The sequence below is a fragment of the Stegostoma tigrinum genome, chromosome 12 (genome assembly GCF_030684315.1).
Source record: "Stegostoma tigrinum isolate sSteTig4 chromosome 12, sSteTig4.hap1, whole genome shotgun sequence".
In the NCBI taxonomy this organism is placed as follows: domain Eukaryota; kingdom Metazoa; phylum Chordata; class Chondrichthyes; order Orectolobiformes; family Stegostomatidae; genus Stegostoma; species Stegostoma tigrinum.
Window position 1 is genome coordinate 69,496,361 of NC_081365.1, and position 22,340 is coordinate 69,518,700.

The following is a 22,340-nucleotide window of genomic DNA, read 5'->3' on the forward strand; positions in this document are numbered from 1 at the left end:
CTGTTCCATGCTCCAATGAAAATCATGTGAAGTTCCTGAGAAAATTAGAAACAAAAAGATTCCATGTGAAATTATAGGTGGGGTATGGTGCATTAGTGTGATGTGAGGCCAAGAAGGTGTGACTACTTTGTATAGTTTTAGGACATAGTCATGATAAAAGGCCTTGTTTGAATCTATTCACCTGAATTTCTGCCCCTCTAGTGCACCTGAAATCACTATGTCTGAAGTAACCTACAACATATTCAGTGACTATTAATGTGTTGTTTATCCTCTTTGTCCTCACCCAGTTTTTAAGACAGTGTGAGACATTCCATCTTCCTCATCGCCCCATTTCTGTGGAAGAAACATCGTGTGATTGTGGCACCACCTTACCCTGCCTCATTACGTCACCACCACAATTCCCCCAACAATCAGGCCCATTTACACTTCTTCATCTCTGTGTTTACATTTATGTTAACAACACTCTGCTCTATCACCCCTCTCAACATTACATCTACACGTGATGAACTGAAAAAATATATTAGATACGTTGTCTGAACTTGAAGTTGATAGAAGTAGCAGGACCAGATGAGATGCTGAGGAAAGTAACTGTAGAAATTATGGAGGCACTGGCCTTCATTATTTTCCAGCCTTTCTTGAACCCTGGTAGTCTGGAGGATTGGACAATTGCAAATGTTGGACTTTTGTTAAAAGAGTATAATAATAAGCTCAGCAACACTTATGCGAGTTAATTTAACTTGGGGGAATCTTCTAGAAACGATACTTAAGGGGAAAATTAATAATCGCTTGACGATGTGTGGATGAATAAAGGAAAGCCACTAGAGGATTTTTAAACTGCTGGCATTTTTAAAAGAGATAGCAAAGAGAGCTAATAAAGATAATGCTACTGAACGTACATCTGTGCAGTGTTTTATCACAAACCTGTGAGCAAAGTAAATGGGACATCACCAATGTGGATAAGAACATTGGCTAAGTGGCAGAAAACAGAGAATAGTGGTTAATATATGTCTCTAAAACTGGAGGAAGGTTTGTAGTGAATTTTTTTAGGGATCAGTGTTAGAACCCTTAGTCTTTATAATTATTTGTGACTGACCTTGACCTTGTTATGCAGGGCACAATTTTAAAATTTGCAGATGCTCCAAGACATGGAAGTATTGTGAGCTATGAGCAGCTTAGTGTAGAATGTCTAAAGAATGTTGGCAAGATGGTGGAATGAGCAGACCTGTGTCGGATGAAAGTTAATGCAGAGACGTCTGGTTCATTTTGATAGGAAGAGCATGAAGGGATAATATAAAATAAAGGGTACTGTCCTCAAAGGGATGCAGGATCAGGTGGACCTGGATGTATATGACCATGGACCACTGAAGGTGACAGGACAAGTTGAGTAGTGAAGTACACAATAGGTTTTATTGATCAGGCATGGAGTACGGGAAGTCATGTTAAATGGGCTCAACTATGATTTGGCCTCAACAGGACTACTGGATTCTGTTCAGGTTTTCACCCTTTAAATAGGATGTGAGGCAGTGCAGAAAGATTGAGAGGAGATTTGAGAGATGTTTGGAATCATGTGAAGTTTGGCTGGAGTAGATAGTAAAAACTGATCCCACTGGTAGAAGAATCAAAGATGAGAGCACGAATTTAAGGAAACTGGCAAAAAAAAAAGTGATGTGAGAACTCTATTCATGCACTAATGGTTAAAATAAGAATCAAGACATTCCTAGGCAGGGAGCCAACATTGGCTAGCAAGTGCAGAGGTGATGTGTAAATGGTGTGAATCAGCTTACACACAGCAGAGCTTTTCAGAGGATGCACACAAGAGGCTGGCAAACCATGCATTGGAATAGAAACAGAAGTTTTTCAGAACTAAGAAAGGGGTACCAGACCCAAAATATTAGTTCTGATTTCACTCCACAGATGCTGCCAGACCTGCTGAGCTTTTCTAGCAATTTTTGTTTTACTTTCTGATTTCCAGCATCCGCAGTTCTTTTGGTATTTATTATGCATTGGAATAGAGTGGTCCAGTGTGTTAGCCAGGGGCTGCACACCCAGAGAGAGAGGGAGGGAGAGAGAGAAAAGCAGGCAGACAAGCTGCTGACATCGCTGCCTGGGAGATGCTGACCAGAGACTGCAGACAGGAAAGGTGGAGACAGGGGTTGCCAGTCACTGATATTGCTAACAGAAGATACTAGATGGAAAAATAAATGCTGACATAAAAAGAAAGCAGCTTGTGAACTGATGATAACCCAGACCTAGGAACTGGCCTGAGCTAGTCAGAACTACTTGGTGCCAACCAAGTTCTGCAAAAAAAAAGTAAGAAAGCCAAGGTAATGCAAAAGCCTTAATTGGACGAGGGACAATGAGGTAATGCTACCTAAGCTGCTGGCCCAGGGCCAATATGGTAAAGACATGCGATAATTGAATTAGCTTGAGCCAGCAGGAAAAAGACAACATGACTTGAGAAAGAGAAGGGAAAAGGATAAAAGAAGACCCCCGGGACATACAGCCAGCGAAAACTCCGGAGATCAACTTCGGCAGAAGCTCACCCCTCTTCAGGGATGTGGTGACAGCACCGAGTGCAGCGTCTGGCCAACGTCGGTCCTCGGAAACTACAGCAGCTATTCTGCACAGGTATTAGCTTTTAAATTCTGTGGTTATTCTGGAAGTGTTAGTAGCCTTTTATGGGTGTACAAATAGGCTGTAGTTCTTTTGGGAATACATATGAGTTACTTGTGTATTGTCTAATGTATAAGACATACATATATCTTTTCATGACGACAAAGTGTGGAGCTGGATGAACACAGCAGGAAAAGCAGCATCTTAGGAGCACAAAAGCTGACGTTTCGGGCCGAGACCCTTCATCAGAAGATCAAGAAACGTCAGCTTTTGTGCTCCTGAGATGCTGCTTGGCCTGCTGTGTTCATCCAGCTCCACACTTTGTTGCCTCGGATTATCCAGCATCTGCAGTTCCCATTATCTCTCACATCTTTTCATAATATGTAAATAAAACAAATTTAGTGAGTATGGTAAAAGTGTCAGAGATAATGGGAACTGCAGATGCTGGAGAATCCGAGATAACAAAGCATGGAGCTGGATGAACATAACAGGCTGTGATGTGCTGCTTGGCCTGCTGTGTTCATCCAGCTCCACACTTTGTTATCTATGGTAAAAGTGTCCTTCTCTGTACGGGTCGACAGCTGGAGCTAGTGTTGGTCGGCTTTGATAGATTTTGGTGGTGGTGCTTGGGACCCGAGTGTAGATGTCTCCATTGAGTCAGCGGGACAATCTGATCAGATCGAACGGAAGCTCTAGGCTCGAGGGAAGACTTCTCCGCTGTGTCAGGTGTGCGTCGGACCCGAACTGGCAGAGTACAGAGGATGGGAGCTTGGGTATTAATCTGTAGCCACTAGTATACAATGACAAATCAAGAGGAAATAGACTGCCCTGGTTGGATGGAACTTCTACAGAAGTCTGCAATAGGGAAGTGGTCACAATACAGAGAATATGCAGGTCATACCAGGGGCAAGGGAATGTCTGCTTGGGAAGTGAGGAAGGCAGTGAAGGGGATGTGGATTGGGATAATTTCTCAGATGAAGCTGCTAGGTATGGTTATGATGAGGGGGAACCTCCACCACGGTATCTACCACCAGTTTATGACCCAGGGTCAGAGACTGCATCGGCTTCAATCTTAATGGCACCCCTGGTAACCACTTAGGGGCAGATGGTCAGATAGCAGAAGGTGGGAGGATAGTATATTATACCCCTTTGGGGGTACAGCAGTTGAGGGACATCGTGAAAGATATCGGGACACACGTGCCCGGGGATGATCCTCGGGAGCTGTTCTGAGCAGTCAGTCACCAGATAGAAATACATGGTTTAGATGAAAGAAAATTTATAATAATGTGCCTGCACCAACATATACACTCTGCCTTACCAGCAGAGCAGAAAGTTTGGTAGAGGCACAAATCAGGCCTTAAAAAGGTATTAAATATCATGAGCGTTGACAGAATGCTACCAAAGGAACCGTGAACACCCCACCGTAGGTATTTGCATCACGTCTTTGTTAAGTGTTTCAGCAGGTGTACGGTACAGCCTTGGATAGGAACAATCTGGAGGCAGAAGCTAGGAATTGATGGTTGAGAACACTGGTGTCACATGGCACTGAGGAGACCAGGAAAGCGTTAGGGATAACAAGGTGTAGAGCTGGATGAACACAGCAGGCCAAGCAGCATCACAGGAGCAGGAAAGCTGACATTTCGGGCCTAGACCCATCTTCAGAAATGGGGGAAAAAGCCCATTTCTGAAGAAGGGTCTAGTCCTGAAACGTCAGCCTTCCTGCTCCTCTGTTGCTGCTCGGCCTACTGCGTTCATCCAGCTCTACACCTTGTTATCACAGATTTTCCAGCATCTGCAGTTCCCACTATCCAGGAAAGCGTTAGGGCAGTTTGATCTCACTGAGGAAAAGCACACAGAAGGCCTGCGTAATGAGGAAGATGGTTAGAGCATGGGAAAAAGAAGCAACAAAGCTTCCCAAGGCCTCTGGGATACAGATGACACCTATTGAAGATCGGGCAACAATCTGGAGAAACGGAAGGGGCAAGTCCTATTCGATAATCAGTAGTGGGTAAAGGTGGAGGGAATTTTCTCGGGGAAAAGGGACAACCCAAGGTGGGGTGTCTAAGTGCTACAGTTGTGGTCAAGTGTTACATTTCATGAGAGAATGCCTGGATCCGAGACATGAAAATGCAAGTCATGGGCGCCAGTGCCTGTAGAAGGACAGAATGGACCCAAGCCTCAGTGTGATGTGATGGAGGTACTATCCCGAAGTGCGATAATGGTCACAGGCTTCTCCATTATGAGTAAGTGATGCATGGTGGGACAAAACAAGGAGACCCCTAGTGAATGTTAATGTCGGAGGCTGTTACATTCCTTTGGGACACTGGGGGATCCTGAACTATCGTCAAGACTACACAGGTCAATGATATGTGTTGGTAAATTCAAAGTAAAATCATTTTAAGTGGATTTGCGGGACGTTCACAAGTGGGACATAGGAGTGTCCCATTGGAGGTCAGTGTTGGAGACGCAGTATTAGAGCATTGAGTGGTTCTTATTAAATTACCTGGGGAACAAGAACATAATTCAAAAAGCGATTACATGGTAAAAGCAAGATTCTGTTTCGATCCTGTTAACTGCATGATTTGGCAAATACCTGCACATCAAGCAGATGTTCACCACATCTGCCAATGTGGTATACTGCATCCGCTGTACCCGGTGTGGCCTCCTCTACATCGGGGAAACCAAGCGGAGGCTTGGGGACCACTTTGCAGAACACCTATGCTCGGTTCGCCATAAAAAACTGCACCTCCCAGTCGCAAACCATTTCAACTCCCCCTCCCATTCTTTCAATGACATGTCCATCCTGGGCCTCCTGCAGTGCCACAATGATGCCACCTGAAAGTTGCAGGAACAGCAACTCATATTCCGCTTGGGAACCCTGCAGCCCAATGCGGACTTCACAAGCTTCAAAATCTCCCCTCCCCCACTGCATCCCAAAACCAGCCCAGCTCGTCCCTGCTTCCCTAACCTGTTCTTCCTCTCACATATCCCCTCCTCCCACCTCAAGCCGCACCTCCATTCCCTCCCTACTAACCTCATCCCGCCCCCTTGACCTGTCCGTCCTCCCTGGACTGACCTATCCCCTCCATACCTCCCCACCTACACTCACCTCTACTGGCTCCATCCCTGCCCCTTTAACTTGTTTGTCTCCTCTCCACCTATCTTCTCCTCTGTCCACCTTCAATCTGCCTCCCCCTCTCTCCCTATATATTCCAGAATCCTCTCCCCCTCCCCCTTTACTGATGAAGGGACTAGGCCCGAAACATCAGTTTTTGTGCTCCTGAGATGCTTCTTGGCCTGCTGTGTTCGTGCAGCTCCACACTTTGTTACCTCGGATTCTCCAGCACCTGCAGTTCCCATTATCTCTCTCTCCTGCACGTATATGGTATGTGAATGCAGACTTACTCCTGAGGGAGTATCAGGACAGGATATTTAAGGTTGGGGTACTGTGGATAAAGCCAGAAGAGATGAGCGACGATCATGGAATGCAACGATTTATTGTGAAGCACTCAGCAGGATTTACCCAACATAAACATGACCGCGCGAAGCTGGTTGGGAATGTGTATACACGGGACCCAGACACTAAGCCATAGAAGCTGTATGGTTCTCCAAAATAGGCAGAGGAAGAGGTAGGGAAGGTGACAGGGTCCGCTGAAGCAAGAGGTACTGAGACTGGTAGCTTCCCATAACAACTCTCCTATTTGGCAAGTGAGGAAATCGGACAGTAGCTGGTGATCGACAATAGACTACCAAGCATTGAACAAGACCACCCCATTAACAGCCCCTACCATAGCAACTAGTCCAGAGACAGTCGTTAAGCAAAATTGGGATGTGCAGTGGTTTACAGTTTTGGACATATGTAATAGATTTTGGTCGATCCTACTAAAAAAGGAGCGACTACACAATTTCATGTCTCCTTTCCAAAGCCAGCAATATACATGGGCTGAAACAAAGTTGCTGGAAAAGCTCAGCAGGTCTGGCAGCATCAGTAGAGGAGAAAACAGAGTTAACTGGGTTCAATTCGCACACCAGCTGGGTTACCACAAAAGGCTCTCCTCTCAACTTCTCCCCCTTGTCTGAGGCTAGGTGACCGTCAGGTTAAATGACCACCAGTCTTGTCTCTCTAATGAAAGTGTAGCCCCATAATGCAGTAGAACTATGGTAACTTTACCTTTTAAATAGGATCCATTTGTAAGTTGTATTTCATCGTTGGAAGGTTCGAAACTCATGTGAGACACATGCTGTTTAATAGGGAAGAGAAGCTGAGAATGTTTCCTATTGGAGTCCTAGAGATATCTAGCACAGAAACGGACCCTTCAGTCCAACTTGTCCCATTATCCAAGATCAATCTTGTCCCATTTAGCCCATATCACTCTATACCCATCTGAATGCCTTTCAAATATTATAATTGTACCGGCCTCCACCACTTCCTCTAGCAGCTCATTCCATGCACGCACCACCCTCTGCATGAAAAGTTGCCCCTTATGTCCCTTTTAAATCTTTTGCCTCTCACTTTAAGCCTATGCCCCCTAGTTTTGGACTCCCATACTCTGGGGAAAAGACCTCGACTATTCACCCTATCCACGCCTGTCATGATTTTATAAACTTCTTATAAGGCCACTCCTCAGCTCCTGACACTCCAGGGAAATTACCCAGTTTGTTCAGCCTCTCCTTTATAGCTCAAATCCTCCAACCGTAGCAACATTCTTGTAAATCTTTTCTGAACCATTTTAAGTTCCACAACATCCTTCCTATAGCAGGAAGCCCAGAATTGAATGCAGTACTCCAAAAGTGGCCTAGCTAATGTCCTGTACAGCTTTAACATGACCTCCCAACTCCTACATGCAGTGCACCAACCAATGAAGTCAAGTTTACCAGACTTGCCTTCCTTGTTGTACTTCAGGGAGGCGATGGCCTAGTGGTGTTATCACTGCACTGTTAATCCAGAGACCAGATCATGTTCTAGGGACCCAGGTTGGAATTCTGCCATGGCAGATGGTGGAACTTGAATTCAGAAAATATCTGGAACTAATTTAATGATGGCTATGTATCCATTGTTGATTGCCAGGGGGGAGAAAAGCACCCATCTGGTTCACTAATGCCCTTTAAGGAAGGAAACTGCTATCCTTGTCTAGTCTGCAGACCCACAGTAATATGGTTGGCTCTTAACTGCCCTCTGGGAAACTAGGGATGGGCAAAAAATTCTGCTTAGCCATTGACACCTTCATCCTGTGAATGAGTAAGGGATCTTCAAAATACCTTCACTTATTTGGGCTAAAGTGCTCCATCCTTCTTTATAAATTAGGACCATGAATATTGACCTAATACTCAGTGGTCTGTCCAGTTTCCACTTGCTAGGACTTTTGACTCTAAGTTAGAGGAACTACACTTGGGACAGTGGTCACTCATATATGATCCAAGTACCCTGTTGAATACTATTCCAATGTTTAGGGATCACACTACAATCTCTGTTCATCCAGGATACAAGAAGTTGTACTTGGACCCTTCAACAGGTGACCAAGACATGGGAATGCCTAAAGTTCATTCTTTGATCATGGACAAGAGGGAATCTGGCAGACAGAGTTTAATGTACAAAATTGAGAGGCCATGCACTTTGATAGAAATAATCAAAAGGCAGATTATTCATTAAACAAAGACTCCCCAAAAAAAAGTGCAGAGAGGCCTGGGTGTTGGTCTGCATGAAACACAAAATGTTAGTTCTCAGGTACAGCAAGTAACTAAGAAGGCAAATAGAAGTGTAGCCTTTATGCTTCGGTGGTTGGCGTTCAAAAAATAGGGAAGCATCATTACAACAGTACAAAGTATTGGTCTGGTTGCACCTGGAATAATGTGTACATTCTTGATCCCTCTATTTAAGAAAGGATATACTGGCATTGGAGGTGATTCAAAGGCAACAGTTTAGTGAATCTTGGGATGAAGGGGTTGACTTATTGAGAAAGGCTAAAGAATTTAGGTCTTTATTAGTTGGAATTTAGAAAAATGAGGTGTGATCTTCTTGCAACGTACAAGGTGTTGAGGGGGCTTAACAAAATAGATGTTGAGAATATATTGCTGCTGTTGGAGGAATCTCACATAAAGGTCATACGTACAGAATAACATGGCACTTATTTAAAATGGAGAGGCGAAGAAATTTAGTCTCCCAGAGGATAGCGAATGTCTTGAATTCTCTAGTTATGGATGCTAGATCGCTGCATGTGTTAAAAGAAGAGTTAGATAGCCCTGGATCCTCTGCTATTTCAAAAATCTATGTGGGAACTGATATAAAACAGAAATTGAGGTCTGGGGCAGATCAACCATGATCTTATTGTTTGACGGGTTAGGCTTGAGGGGCCAAATATTTCTTACGTAATTTGCACTTTGGAGGATGCAGCTAAAAATCTCCCTTCTGAGATTTGCCCAGTGTGGACAACTCTGGTGCCTAATGGTAGAAGTAGGCCAGAATAATGCTATCTCTAGATGTGTGTTCAGGCACGATGCTGCAGCAACCAATTCCTGAGTTTCATGCTTTCCAGCAGAGGGTGCTGACACCTTGTACATTCTGTAGCTTATACATTATCTTCAAACTGTATTGTTTCCTCGGCCATCCATAGAACGGCAGTGAAGAGGCATGGGTTAAACAGAGTTTAAATATATAATTAAATTAAATATATAATTTTAGACATGCAAATAACCTTTGTAACCAAAAGAGAAATATGCAGAATACTTTGGCCCTAAAATTCTTTTTGGAAAACACAATAACATTTCACAAGATAAAGGGCTTAATTTAACGCTGATGTACAGTAACTCCTTTGAAATAAAAGATTGTGACAGTACCATTGAAGTCAGCCTGTATGCTTCACTTCTACTCTGCAGATCCATTCTGGCTGGGATCACAACAGCAACCATTCCCACTATACCATCTGAAGCCATTGAATGGATTGTCAACCTTAACATCAAACTACAAGTGCTTCCAAAATTGTACAAAGAAAAGAACAATATTAAAGGAGCTAATTAGCCGTATTAAAGTACTTTCTTCCCATTTATGTGGCAATTAAACAGCAGCTGAATTGGGTTGATCTAGTGATTCCAAATGATGTTCTCCCCTCCTGCTCCCACTTTCAACAGGCTCAAGAATAGCCTTAAAGTATGTTCCAGATCACATTTGTGTCCTACAAAGTAAACACTGCAGTTGGTCAAGGAAAGGATATCCAACCAAAGCTGCTGTTTTGAATAATTTTTCTGTTTGATACACCTTCTATTTAAAATAATGAGAGAAGAACACTTCCCATTTGGCAACTGCTAGAGTTTTTTCCAGTCACCGAACTGGAGATTATCCTTGACTTAATGTACTGGATACTCCTGAATGAAGGCTGTCTCCCTTGAATTTACATGCTTCCTAGCTTTCATCTGCTCTGAACAGCACAGCAATTCAAGCAGCTCTGTAAACATGATATATCTCTCGCTGAGGGGAAAGGCAAGGTAGGAATGTTACTTTTGTAGGCCGATCAACCAGTTAGGTGCAGTGTGAGTGAGTGCTGAGAGAGCAAGCAAACAGACCAGTGATGTAACCTTGTCAAGTCAATGAGTTGGGCGCACGTTCCTGAGCATGAAGTTGGTGTAGCAGTACAGTGGTAGCTCCCAGTATAACACTGAAGTATAGAAGCATCCTGTCAGTGAATTGGAGCTGGTACTGCAAGGGTTTATGTAGACTGCCACACGTCTGATGCCAATGTCCGTTGATGTGGGTGCATGTAGCAGATGCCATTGAGCATGCCCTGACATGTTGGTGCCCAGTGTCTATTGTGGAGATCATTTGGAGCAAGTGACGAGCTGAATCTGCCAGGTACCTGCTCTGACTTGCATATCAAGAATTTTCAATGTCTGGCAATGTTTAGATAGGAATCTGAATATTAATGAGCTGAGTAGTGTCTTTAATGAGGAGTTTAACAAGCAATAACCCCCTCAATTGGCAAGTTGGCAGTATCAATCAAGATACTTGCTTTGCCACTCAACAGATACAGAAAAGATGCAGAAAGTTGCTGCCAGCATTGAAATTTGACTCACTGGACCCCTCACTAAAGCCTACAATTCAGACCTTTATAAAATTCTTGCTGATGCAACTGGGCTAATTATAGTGATAGAAGTAATATAGAGTATGATGAGGGTAGAGGGGCACTATAAAGTATATTTAGGATGGGGGTAGAATAGGAAATGTCAGTCAATTTTCTATAGGTTGTTATCAATGTGGGCATGCCATAAAAATGTGTTTTATTGTGTGATACCATATAGTATGTTTAGAGTAGGGTTTCTATAAGGTGTGTTTAGTATGGAAATGCCATATGCTGTATCCAGAAAGGGCATAGTATGGTAAGTCTACATAATATGGGCACAATGTGTTCAGAATGGTTATTTAGAGTTTGGATGTTTTTTTCTGGTGTGTTCAGTTTTGCAGTGAATAGCAAGGCCAAAATATGCCTTTCTTTTTTACTATATGATTGAGAAATAGGAATTCACTCTAGGTAAGCTAATGTGTAAACATCTAGGCTGCATCTTTATGCTTATTGCAGTAACTACGAGATCATTTTTACAATTACCCTTAGATCTGTCAAAGACTGATGGTCAATAACATGGGCATTTGTCCAGTCCAGGCTTGGCCTAGTTATTACCTAACATTTTTCTATTAACGTTGTCTTGCTATGTAAAATTAATTCTTCAACCTTGCTTTCACCATTTTTAAGAATTAACTAAAACACTATGGGTAGATTGTGGAGACAAGATATTCAGTAGCAACTAACATGCAAACTCCACTGCAGAGAAGACCAACCTGATCGTTTTTTTTCATTTGAATACTCCCCTTAATCACGTTTGTTAACCAAGTGTGGTTTATCCTTCTTACTGAGTCGTTTTTGGCCAAAATAATTTTTGATGAGTGTTATGAAAGATCTGCCACCAGTCATCTAGTGACTTGCCCCTTGGTCGAATATCCCAGCCTGCTTTGAGGGACTACTTCTTCATGCCTCTGTAATTGCCCTTACTTAAATAGCCAGCACTTGTTTGAGACCCATATTTCTCTACCTCAAACTGAATATGAAAATCTTCTATGCTCTGTTCATTATCCCCTAGAGAATTCTTACTAAGGTCACTTATTAATCCTACCTCATTACACATTGCAAAATATTCTGTTCTGGGGTCGGAACTATGTGCCTTATGACTTCTTGGGAGATGGAATATTCTGATGCATTATTCAATCATACCATCACGTCAAAAACCATGGAAACTATTATTATCTAATAAGTGCCAATGATTCTGTATGATTAATATGAATCGCAATAACAAAACTGAGCTCCCTGTTCTGAATATTTTACAATTATGCTATTAACGATTCAACATGATTTCCATACTAACAACAAAATATTAAAAGAATGATGAAACATTTTGTACCATAGACAATGCCAACATGTACTGCAAATTATTTTCAATGTTAATCGTCTTATTCCCAAGATAAGCATAACTATGCACTGATATCTGTATAAAGATTATACTGTTACATTTTGTTACATAATAATTTTACTTTTACACGCTGATGCATTGTGAGGCAGAGTGAAGATAGCATTACATGGAATTTATAGCCATTTTGTATAACTGTGTACCCATAAGATTCACCCACAGGATGTGGGTGTTGCTGGAAATGCCATCAGTTTATCAGCTATCCCTAATTTCTCTTGAGAAGATGGTTGTGAGCTGCCTTGTTGAAGCATCGCAGTTCAGCTGGTGAAGGGACACCTACACTGCTGTACTGGATGGAATTAAAAGGATTTTAACACTGCAGCAGTGAGGGGATGATATGTTTCCAAATCAGGATGTTGTGTGGTTTGAGGGGGAGCTTGTGGAGATTGGAGTTACAAAGTCCCCTTCGGTTCCTTTTTGATTCTATCACATTTAAACTCATTTTGCCAGGGATATGTGATCGCCTTTTTCCTCCTATCAAAGAGAAAAGTGTCATTAACCTCTCGCACAGAAATATCTTGAAATGTATTTACAATTAGCATAGCCATGTTCTTATTGAAAATTGTTTTGCTATGTTCAAGACTCTGCCATGGAGCTTTGACAACACATTGAGTCTCTTCTGGAATCTCATCTCTCAAGTGTACATTGCATGCCCCTCCCTTGGAAAAATACAGTCAGGCTTTTTTTTAACATACCTCCTCAAATAGTTTCTCCAGGAACCATCTCCCCATTCTAAGTTTTGGAAGTTGGAATCCCAGAATATGCAACATTCCTAAAATTTGATTCCACCACTCCAAGGTTAAATTTCATCTCACAAAATTAAGGATTTTATTTAATTATCTGCTATGTTAAGCTTAAGAAGAGAAACCTTCCTTATAGACATCCATGGTTGTGATTTTATTTACTGGAATGTAACTGTTGAACAGCTGTAGTACTGATAAAACAAACCACTGTTTGAATGCCAGCATTATTCTGGTGCTAAACATGATGTTGGGTTTAGAAACGTAGGTTCACAGCCAATAAGATTAACATGAAATAGGAAATACAGCCAATGCAACACCAATGGAGACCGGGTCTGGTCTAAGAGTGGAGCATTTTAAATAAACAAAGGTTGACAGCTGTCAGGCTGACTTCATTTGTTATTGGCCGACTTGTTCCTTACCAGATGGGGCTAAGCGTATTACTTCGATGTGAACATCCATTGAGAAAGCAGCTTGACAGGAAGAGATAAAATATGTTTTGTGTCTTGATTCAGAATGTCCTGGTCCAAATGTACAATAGGAGGGGCAGTTGGTAATAAGTAATTAAGCACAATGCATAACTTGGCTAGGGAACATGATGATGCAGAAACTCGCAGCTTCAGCTACAGTCAGCAGATTTGAGGAAAGCAGGCTGGAACTAGCATGGCATTTTGGTTGTCAATACCTTCTTGCATTGCTGAAGCCTCCATGTGATTTAAACAGGCAGTTCAATCAAGAGGAATGCAAACCCTTGGATGAATGGTAACGCTGTTGATAGCAGTTCTGAACATAAATGAAACCTCAGAATATATTGCTTCTAGTTTGGCACAACCCCAAGTATAACAGCAATGCCTGCCAGCTGGATGTCAGCATTCACATTGTTTCATTTGTACAGGATTGATTACACTGGAGAACAAAACACCATTCAATTTTGGACACACTGGTGCAGGACTGTTAGTAATGAAGTCCAAAGTCCAGTCACTCTGTACTAATTACAAGGAAAACCAATGGCTCAAACTGCATGACATGCCGTTGCTGTCACTTACACACTGTCACACTTCCTCCTGCTCAAGCTCGGTCAAATAATTGCTCCTCGCTATACTCTATCTTTGTAAAGTTTGAGTACAAACGGGTAGCAGCCAATTGAACATTAAGAATCAATGGTTTCTATGGTGATGTAAATTACTTTTAAAAATTGGATAAATATGTAAAGTACAATTCTTTCTTTGTCAATTATTCTGGGTGAATGGTCAAATCAACTTGGTTATTTCCACAATGGCAAGTTGGTTAATAAGATCTACTGCAGAGTGCATGATGGGTGCTGCAGTTTCCTCGTAAGTATCCAGATATACGTAATTCTGGGGTGTCAACAGATTCAGTTGGCTGGATTACTAACGTGTGGTGCAGAATGCAGCCAATAGCAGAGGTTCTGTTTGAGTACCAGCTGTGAATATTCATAAGGCCCCACCTCTTTACCATACCTTATGCATCTGGAGTGGTGACCATCAGGCTATACCTAATCAATTGTGTATGTGTGTCTCTCTGTATTGGAGAGAGGTGCCTATGGTGCTTTGCAGACTATGGTGCCTTCCTTACCATTCTTGATTCCAAGCAGATTTTCAGTGCCAGAGATACCTCCCTCTTATTTTTATCTTCATTTGCAATGCAAACCAGATTAGGTAATGCACACCACTTTCCGAATGTCCTTTTGCTTGAGGATATTTATCTACCTTTTTTTATATAGACAAAGAAAGAAAGGTTTTACATCTAGGTATTGGCTCATTCAATCTCAGCATGTTTCAAGGTACTTCACAGGTTTTTGAAGTGCAGTCGCCATTGCAACTTAGGAAAGTCAGCAGCCAATTTTCTCAGGAATGTCCCATAAATAGCAATGAGATAAGTGAACAGATTATCTGTTTTAAAGCTGTTGCCTGGACAATAAACTTATGACCGCATATTGTGGAGATTCATCCATTTTTCTTCAAATAATGCAGTGTGGCCTTTATATCCACAAGAGAATGGAGATGATGCCTTAGTGTCTCAACCAAAAGACGGCCAATGATTACATTCCTACAAAGGCACGTAATCACTCAGTCTTGTTATAGGTTAGTTCATAGAATCCCTACAGTGTGGGAGCAGGCTATTTGGCCCATCAGGTCCACACCAACCCTCTGAAGGGTACCCACCCAGATCTACCACATGTCTGTAACCCTCCATTTCCTACAGCTAACCACCTTACTGCACATGTTTGGACTGAGAGGAAACCTACACAAATACAGGGAAAATGTGCAAACTTCACACAGACATCCGAGGGCGCAATCGAACCCGGGTCACTGGCACTGTGAGGCAGCAGTGCTAATCACTTTGATACCCCACTCCACAATCCATTTGTATCAAAAAGATTGTCAAACTGCTGCTGAGATTTCTTACTATTTACAAGTTATGAAAAAAAAATTAATTTAGAAAGAGAAATCCACAACCGTGCCACTGGATGAGTGTATTCTCCTAAACCCTTCAGAATTGTGCTCAGATTGTAAGCTGATATGGTATAGTAAAGTCTCTGCAGTCCAACTCTCGTCAACAGCAGCCTCCTGAGCCAGAGGAGAGACTGCTACCAATGAACAATTAAACATCTCCGGACAAGGGCCTTATGGCATCAAAGCCATAGCCTTAGAGCAGTTACCTCACAAGATCCATGAAACTGGAAGATAAATGGTCCTGTCTGGTGAGTCAGCTCCTATTCTCAGGTAATACAAACAGTGAAAACGAGTGAGGGTAATTGCTTCTGATCAGCTTGTCAGAGGTAGTAGACGTTCTGCAAAAATGGAGACATAGGGTTGGCAGTGTTTGACTCCTGAGTGAGGGCTCAGCTGCTCGTGGCTCATACGGTGGGCGCCGTCGCATCCACAAAGTTTATCATTATCATTCTAGCTCGGTAATTTTTGCTTTTTGTTAGTTTTGATCACCCTGGGCCTCCCCCTGATGTCCTCCTGTGGGATGCTGTGACCCCGAGTAGCTCCAGCCCCCACACCATCTCGGCTGGCGGCATCGGAAGATGAGCCGAGACGCATCAGTCGATATCCAGGGTTGGAGGAGGTGCAGGACCCGTGCAGCCTGACCATCTCCAGGTTGTAAGTGACAGCACTGGTGGCAGCAGAAAAGGTGCGCATTGCCTGGATCCTGGGGGACAATGTCAATCATCGGCGACTGGAGGAGCAGAGAGGGTGAAGCCTACAGACAAGGAAAGATAAACTTTTGAAGCTGTTTTGGTTCTATTAATACCATGTTAGTATTAACTTATTCAGGATTTTACATTTAGACAATTTTTCAGTGATTTAATCTGTAATCCAAGATGGTGCCAGTGACGTTATCCACTTTATACCGTACCTAGGCATAAATGACAATATACTAAATGATTCTGCATAAGTGGGTGAACCATCAGTGGGTGGAATACCTTGCCAAATTTGAGAATCAGGTGGAACACAAAGAAAAATGAAGCAATGCAAGAATTTACACTGCCAATGTCTTGAGACATGTCAACCTAATCCTGCAGATGGTGCTATGGTAAAACATGGACGACATTGACTTAGCCACAAAATTTCAACTTGCACAGTAAAACTAGGTAGTACATTGACATGTACTAACATGTGGGCTTACTCCGCGAACAGGTTTTGAATGCGCAGACTATTTTCCCAGCTGCTGTGAAACAGGTGCTGTTGAGTTGACAGATGAATGTGAAGAATGGAGTGCGTTTTACTGCTGCACTTGGGAATATGGGAGGGAATGGACTAAATCTTAAACACACATTCAAATTTAAAATTGACCCAAATTCCAATATTTGGAAATTCCTATTTCAGGTTTTATTTTGTTCATTCTTGAGAGGTGGCATTACTGATGAGGCCATGAGTTATTCCTTATCTGTAGTTGTCCATAACAGTTTGATACAACTGATGCTATTATCTCTATTTTTGCTGGCCTCTGGCTAAGCAACAATTTTAAGATCCACATTTTTTAAAATAAATTTGTCCTTAACCTCACTCCTCCCTGGGCCAATAACTGCAACAGACTCACCAGCCTTAAAAATAGCTTTGACTCTAAGCCAGAATTTGAGAACCATAGTCATAGAGGTGTACAGCACAGAAACAGACCCTTTGGTCCAACTCGTCCATGCTGACCAGACATCCTAAATCAATCTAGTCTCATTTGTCAGCATTTGGCCCATATCCCTCTTAAACCCTTCCTATTCATTTACCCATCCAGATACCTTTCAAATGCTGTAATTGTACCAGCCTCCACCACTTCCTCTGGAAACTCATTCCATACACACACCACCCTCTGCATGAAAAAGTTGCCCATCAGGTCTTTTAAATATCTTTCCCCTCTCACCTTAACCCAATGCCCTCTAGTTATGGTCTGTCCCACCCTAGGGAAAAGACGTTTGCTGCTTACCCTATCCATGCCTCTCATGATTTTATAAACCTCCCACATGATCACCCCTCAGGCTCCAGAGAAAATAGTCCCAGACAATTCAGCCCCTCCCTACTTGAGCATCCTTATTTAAATTGCTTCACCATTGGTGCCATTGCTTCAATTGCTGAGGCCCTGACCTCTGATATTCCCTTCTGTATGCTATTGTACTTCATTTTCTTCTTTAAAAAAATCATTCCTTACAACTATCTATTGACCTAAGAAGTCCTTATGTGGGTTGATGTCAAATCTTTTATTTTTAAATTCAATCGCAGGATGCGCCCAACGATTTATTGCCCATCCCTAATTGTCCTGTGGGCAGTTAGGAGTCAACCACGTCGCTGTGGGTCTGGAGTCACAAGTAGACCAGACCAGGTAAGGATGGCAGTTTCCTTCCCTAAAGGGCATTATGAACCAGATGGGTTTTTCCAACAATTCGTCATCATTAACCTCTTTATTCCAGATTTTTTTATTGTATTCAAATTACACGTTATCAAACCCGTGCCCCCAGAACAACATATTTGGTCTCTGGACTTACAGACTAATGATAATACCACCAGGCTGTTGCCTCCCCGTCATCCTTGTTAAGTAATATTTAAATTTGGAGTGGGTTAATACATTAAAGGTGCCATAAAATGCAAGTTGTTGTTGTTAAAACCAGTCTGTTTTGAAGTAAGATAATAAAATGTGAGGCTGGATGAACACAGCAGGCCAAGCAGCATCTCAGGAGCACAAAAGCTGACGTTTCGGGCCTAGACCCTTCATCAGAGAGCTCTCTGATGAAGGGTCTAGGCCCGAAACGTCAGCTTTTGTGCTCCTGAGATGCTGCTTGGCCTGCTGTGTTCATCCAGCCTCACATTTTATTATCTGTTTTGAAGTAAAACTGGTTGAAATTTCTCATGTTTAATTGGCTGAGTAATGGCAAAGAGAGTAGGAGAATGATGTATTGTACTTGCTTATTGTTAGTTGAATATTGCTGTTCCGCCTGGTACGAGTGCATGTGTTGAATCGTCTATTTGCAAGGATCTTTTCTTGTACCGAGCACCATTGTTCCAGAGAGTGTGAAATAAGGGCACTGTCATGCCAACATCGGACATAGCAGCTGTGACTCACAGAAAAAGGGGTAAGCATTTAGATTCTTCCAGTGGCATAGTTAGATGAGTGTGTCCAGTTCAGATCACTAAAATAATAAAGAGAACAAGTTGACTTTATATAGCACTCTATGTATCTTCAAGACATCCCGAAGCGCTCCTCAGTCAATGAGGTACTTAATGCAGAAACGTAGAGAATAGGAGCACGAATAGGGCATCCAGGTCTTGCTCCACCATGAATGTGATTGTGGCTGATCATTCAACTCAGTAACCAGTTCCTGTTTTCTCCCGATACTCGTTATCCCTTTAGCCCTAAGAACCAAATCTAACTCCTTTAAAATATTCATTGTTTTGCCCTCAACTATTTTCTATGGCAGAGAATTTCACAAGTTCACACTCTCTGACTAAATTAATCCCCAGCTCAGTCTTAAATGACTGTATCCTGAGGCTGTAACCCCTGATTTTATACTCACTGATCTTCGGGAATGTCCTTCCTGCATTTACCCTTACTAGTTCTGTTGGAATTTTATAGGTTTCTTTGAGGGCTCTCCCCCTTATTCTTCTAAAATCCAGTGAGTATAAATGTAACTGATCTAATTCCATTAGTCCTGTCATCCCCCGGATCAGTCTGGTAAACCTTTGTTGCACTTCCTCCATAGCCAGAACATCCTTTCCTCAGATGAGGAGACCAAAACTTCAATCCTAAGTGTGGTCTCACCAAGGTCTTGTTTCAGGAAGACATCCTTGCTCCTGCACTCACTATCTAGGCCAACATATCATTTGTCTTCTTCACTGCATGCTGCACCTTGCTTACTTACAGCGACTGGGTGTATGAGGACACTCGAGTGCCATTGCACATCCCTCTTTCCCAATCGATCACCACTCACACAATAATCTGCCTTCTTGTTTTTACTAAAGGGGATAACCTCATATTAATCCACATTATACTTCATCTGCCATGCATTTGTCCATTCAACTTGTCCAACATGTGTGCATCTTCGTCACTGTTCACTCTCCCACCCAGCTTTATGCCATGTACATTCTGGGGATATCATATTTAGTTGCCTCATTGAAATCACTGATTTATATTGTGAATAGTTGGGGTCCTAACACTGATCTTTAGGCATCCCACCATCTGACACACAGAAAAAGATCCTTTTATTCCTACTTGTTGCTTCCTGTCAACCAACCAGCTCTCTAACCATGTCAGTACACTACCCCACTCCCATGAATTTTAATCTTACATGCTAACCTCTCATATGGGACATTATTGAAGGCCTTCTGAAATCCAAGTAAACCACTTCTGCTGACTGCCCAATCAACTCTAGTAGTTACATCCTTGTACATTTCCAGTAGATTTATTAAACATGATTTCCCTTTCATTAATCCATGTTGACTGTATCCACCCTGTTGCAACTTTTCCAAGTCCTCTGTTATTAAATCCTTTATAATGGGCTCCAGTGTTTTCCTTTCTACCAATGTCAGGTTAATCTGGCTATAATGTCCTTTTTCCTCTTTACCTACTTATTTTTTTTACATTAGAAAACCCTCCAATCCATGGAAATTGTTCCAGCCTCTGTAGAATGTTGAACCAATGCATTTACTATTTCTAGGTCTACTTCCTTAAGTACTCTGGGATGGAGATGATCACACCCTGGGAATTTAACTGATTTTAACTCTGTCAACTTCTCCAAAACCATTTCCCTACCAACATTGATTTCTTTCAGTTTTTCTCCCTCAGGAAGCATTGCATGCACCGTTATTTTTGGGATGTTATTTCTGTCTGCATTTCTGAAGACAAAACTGAAATATGTATTTGAGTGGTCTGAAGGTTAATTACTGTTGTAAATTAAGAAAGTGCCACTGAGAGAAGGGAAATGGAAGATTCTGTGACAATTCAGAAATGCATTCAGACCTTGCGCGTTAGTGCCCCTTTCCATACAGACAAACTCGGTTATAGTTGTAGATTTTTTGAAGAATTTACTTGATGTTGTTTGTCTTTCTGATGGTGAGCACATTTAAACTGCATACAGCAATGCCTGATAAATACACCTCAAGATCAGTGCTAGGACCTCAGCTATTCACAATATAAATATTCAGAGACATTTCTGATACGTTCCAATATCAGTATGTTCCTCGAAAAGGCAGTGAAACAATCCAGGTCAACAAATCAGGGGAGGTAAGGCAGTAAAAAAGACCAAAAGCAAGGGGAAGAGGAAGTCCGGGATACTCAGGAGAACCATACAAAGCAGCAAAGAATATAGTGGGAATTGTGAAACATATTTTTCTTAAAATAAATATGATAAGAAAAAGATATTGGAGAACAGTGTGAAGATTTGTAAAGCTGATTCACAGAGTGATAAGCTACAAAATAAATATTGTTTGTCTAGCTGCAACCAAATTTGCACCAGCCAATGTGGTGCTTACCTCTGAATGGTTGGGAGGCTTTTATCTGCTAACGAGCCTAACACCAGTGCATCCAATGTATTTTTCCCATTGTGGTGCCATCTTGTTGCTTGATAGTTGCCCTGACCCCAGTCCAGTAAGACTGGTGGAGGTTTCTCAGGCGTCTGACGTTGGGCCGTTAGGCCACACATACACATTATTAAAAACACTGTGATGATTTAAAGGTGCCAGGCAGCTCTTAGTACTCAGGTCTGCACTGCAACCATTGTTACTTTAGAGCTTGAGACCCCCGTGATTTGCGCTGACAATCCCATGACATGACTATCCCAGGATATCATCACAGAATTTGGAGCCGGAATCCTGGTGCCTTTTCATGCGGATGGGTTGGACTGGACTTTGAACCCTGTATCTCCTAACCCTGAGGTTAAGTTGTTCCTGAAGGTTCACCCCTGGCAGTATTTAAGAGACTCTACCAGCTAAGTTTTTAAGTGTGGTCCATTCAAGTATCAAATTAGAACAAAATCCATGAAAAAAATGAACAAATTTCACCTAGGTCTGGCGAAAATTGCACATAAAACACGGTGACATGCATTCTTTTCACATGTTTGTGGGTTAATTGGAGCAAAGACTCCTCCTGTCTTACTTTACCCTTCAGTCTCCTCATTTGTCTCACAGGAGGAAGACAGCTGCCATCTCACTGCACTTTACAATTCACATACAGTTGGGATTCCTCCCAAATACCAGACAGATTAAAAGCCATATGCCAAAACAATCAGTTCATCTCACTCAGAGTGTCAATCTTGGCCTAGTACTCTTCCCACTAAGCCACACGTTTCTGGGAACTTGAGCACAAAATCAAAAACTGAGGGAGTACTGTACTGTCATTCATACTGCCTTTCGGATGTGATGCTAACCTTGGGTGGAGCTAAAAGATCATATCGCAATGTATCAAAGAAGAAGAACAACAAAGTTACCCTTAGTGCTCTGGCCATTATTTATCCTTCAATGGTCATCTCCAGAAACAGACTGTCTGAGAATCGCCGCATTGCTCTTTGTGGGAGCGAGCTATGCATAAATTATTGGCCACAATTCATATACCACAACATTGGCTACTTCAAAATTGGCTATACTACACATTGGGATGTCTGATGCTCATGCTAAGCCCTAAATAAATGCAAATCATATTTTCAGCAAAGATGGTCAGGTGGTGCAGAAGAAATATGCAGTCATTCTGTGAGCATAAAACACATAGAAAGGCATGAGGACCTTGAAGCCAATTGGGGTACGGTTGAAAGCTTATTTGAAAAGGAACATTGCCAAGGAGCCAGGAGGAACAGAAATGCTCCCTGACTCCACAATATCCCTGTGCCATTGCTCAGTATCTGCATGGGATGTGTGGGGCAGCGGGACCCAAATGTTGAGAGCAACATCTGGAGCAGCCTCAAGCCTCCATGTGGGGTGTGTAGGTTGCCAATGCCTGAAATTTGCATAAGAAGTGTTTTGATCCCCATGTTCC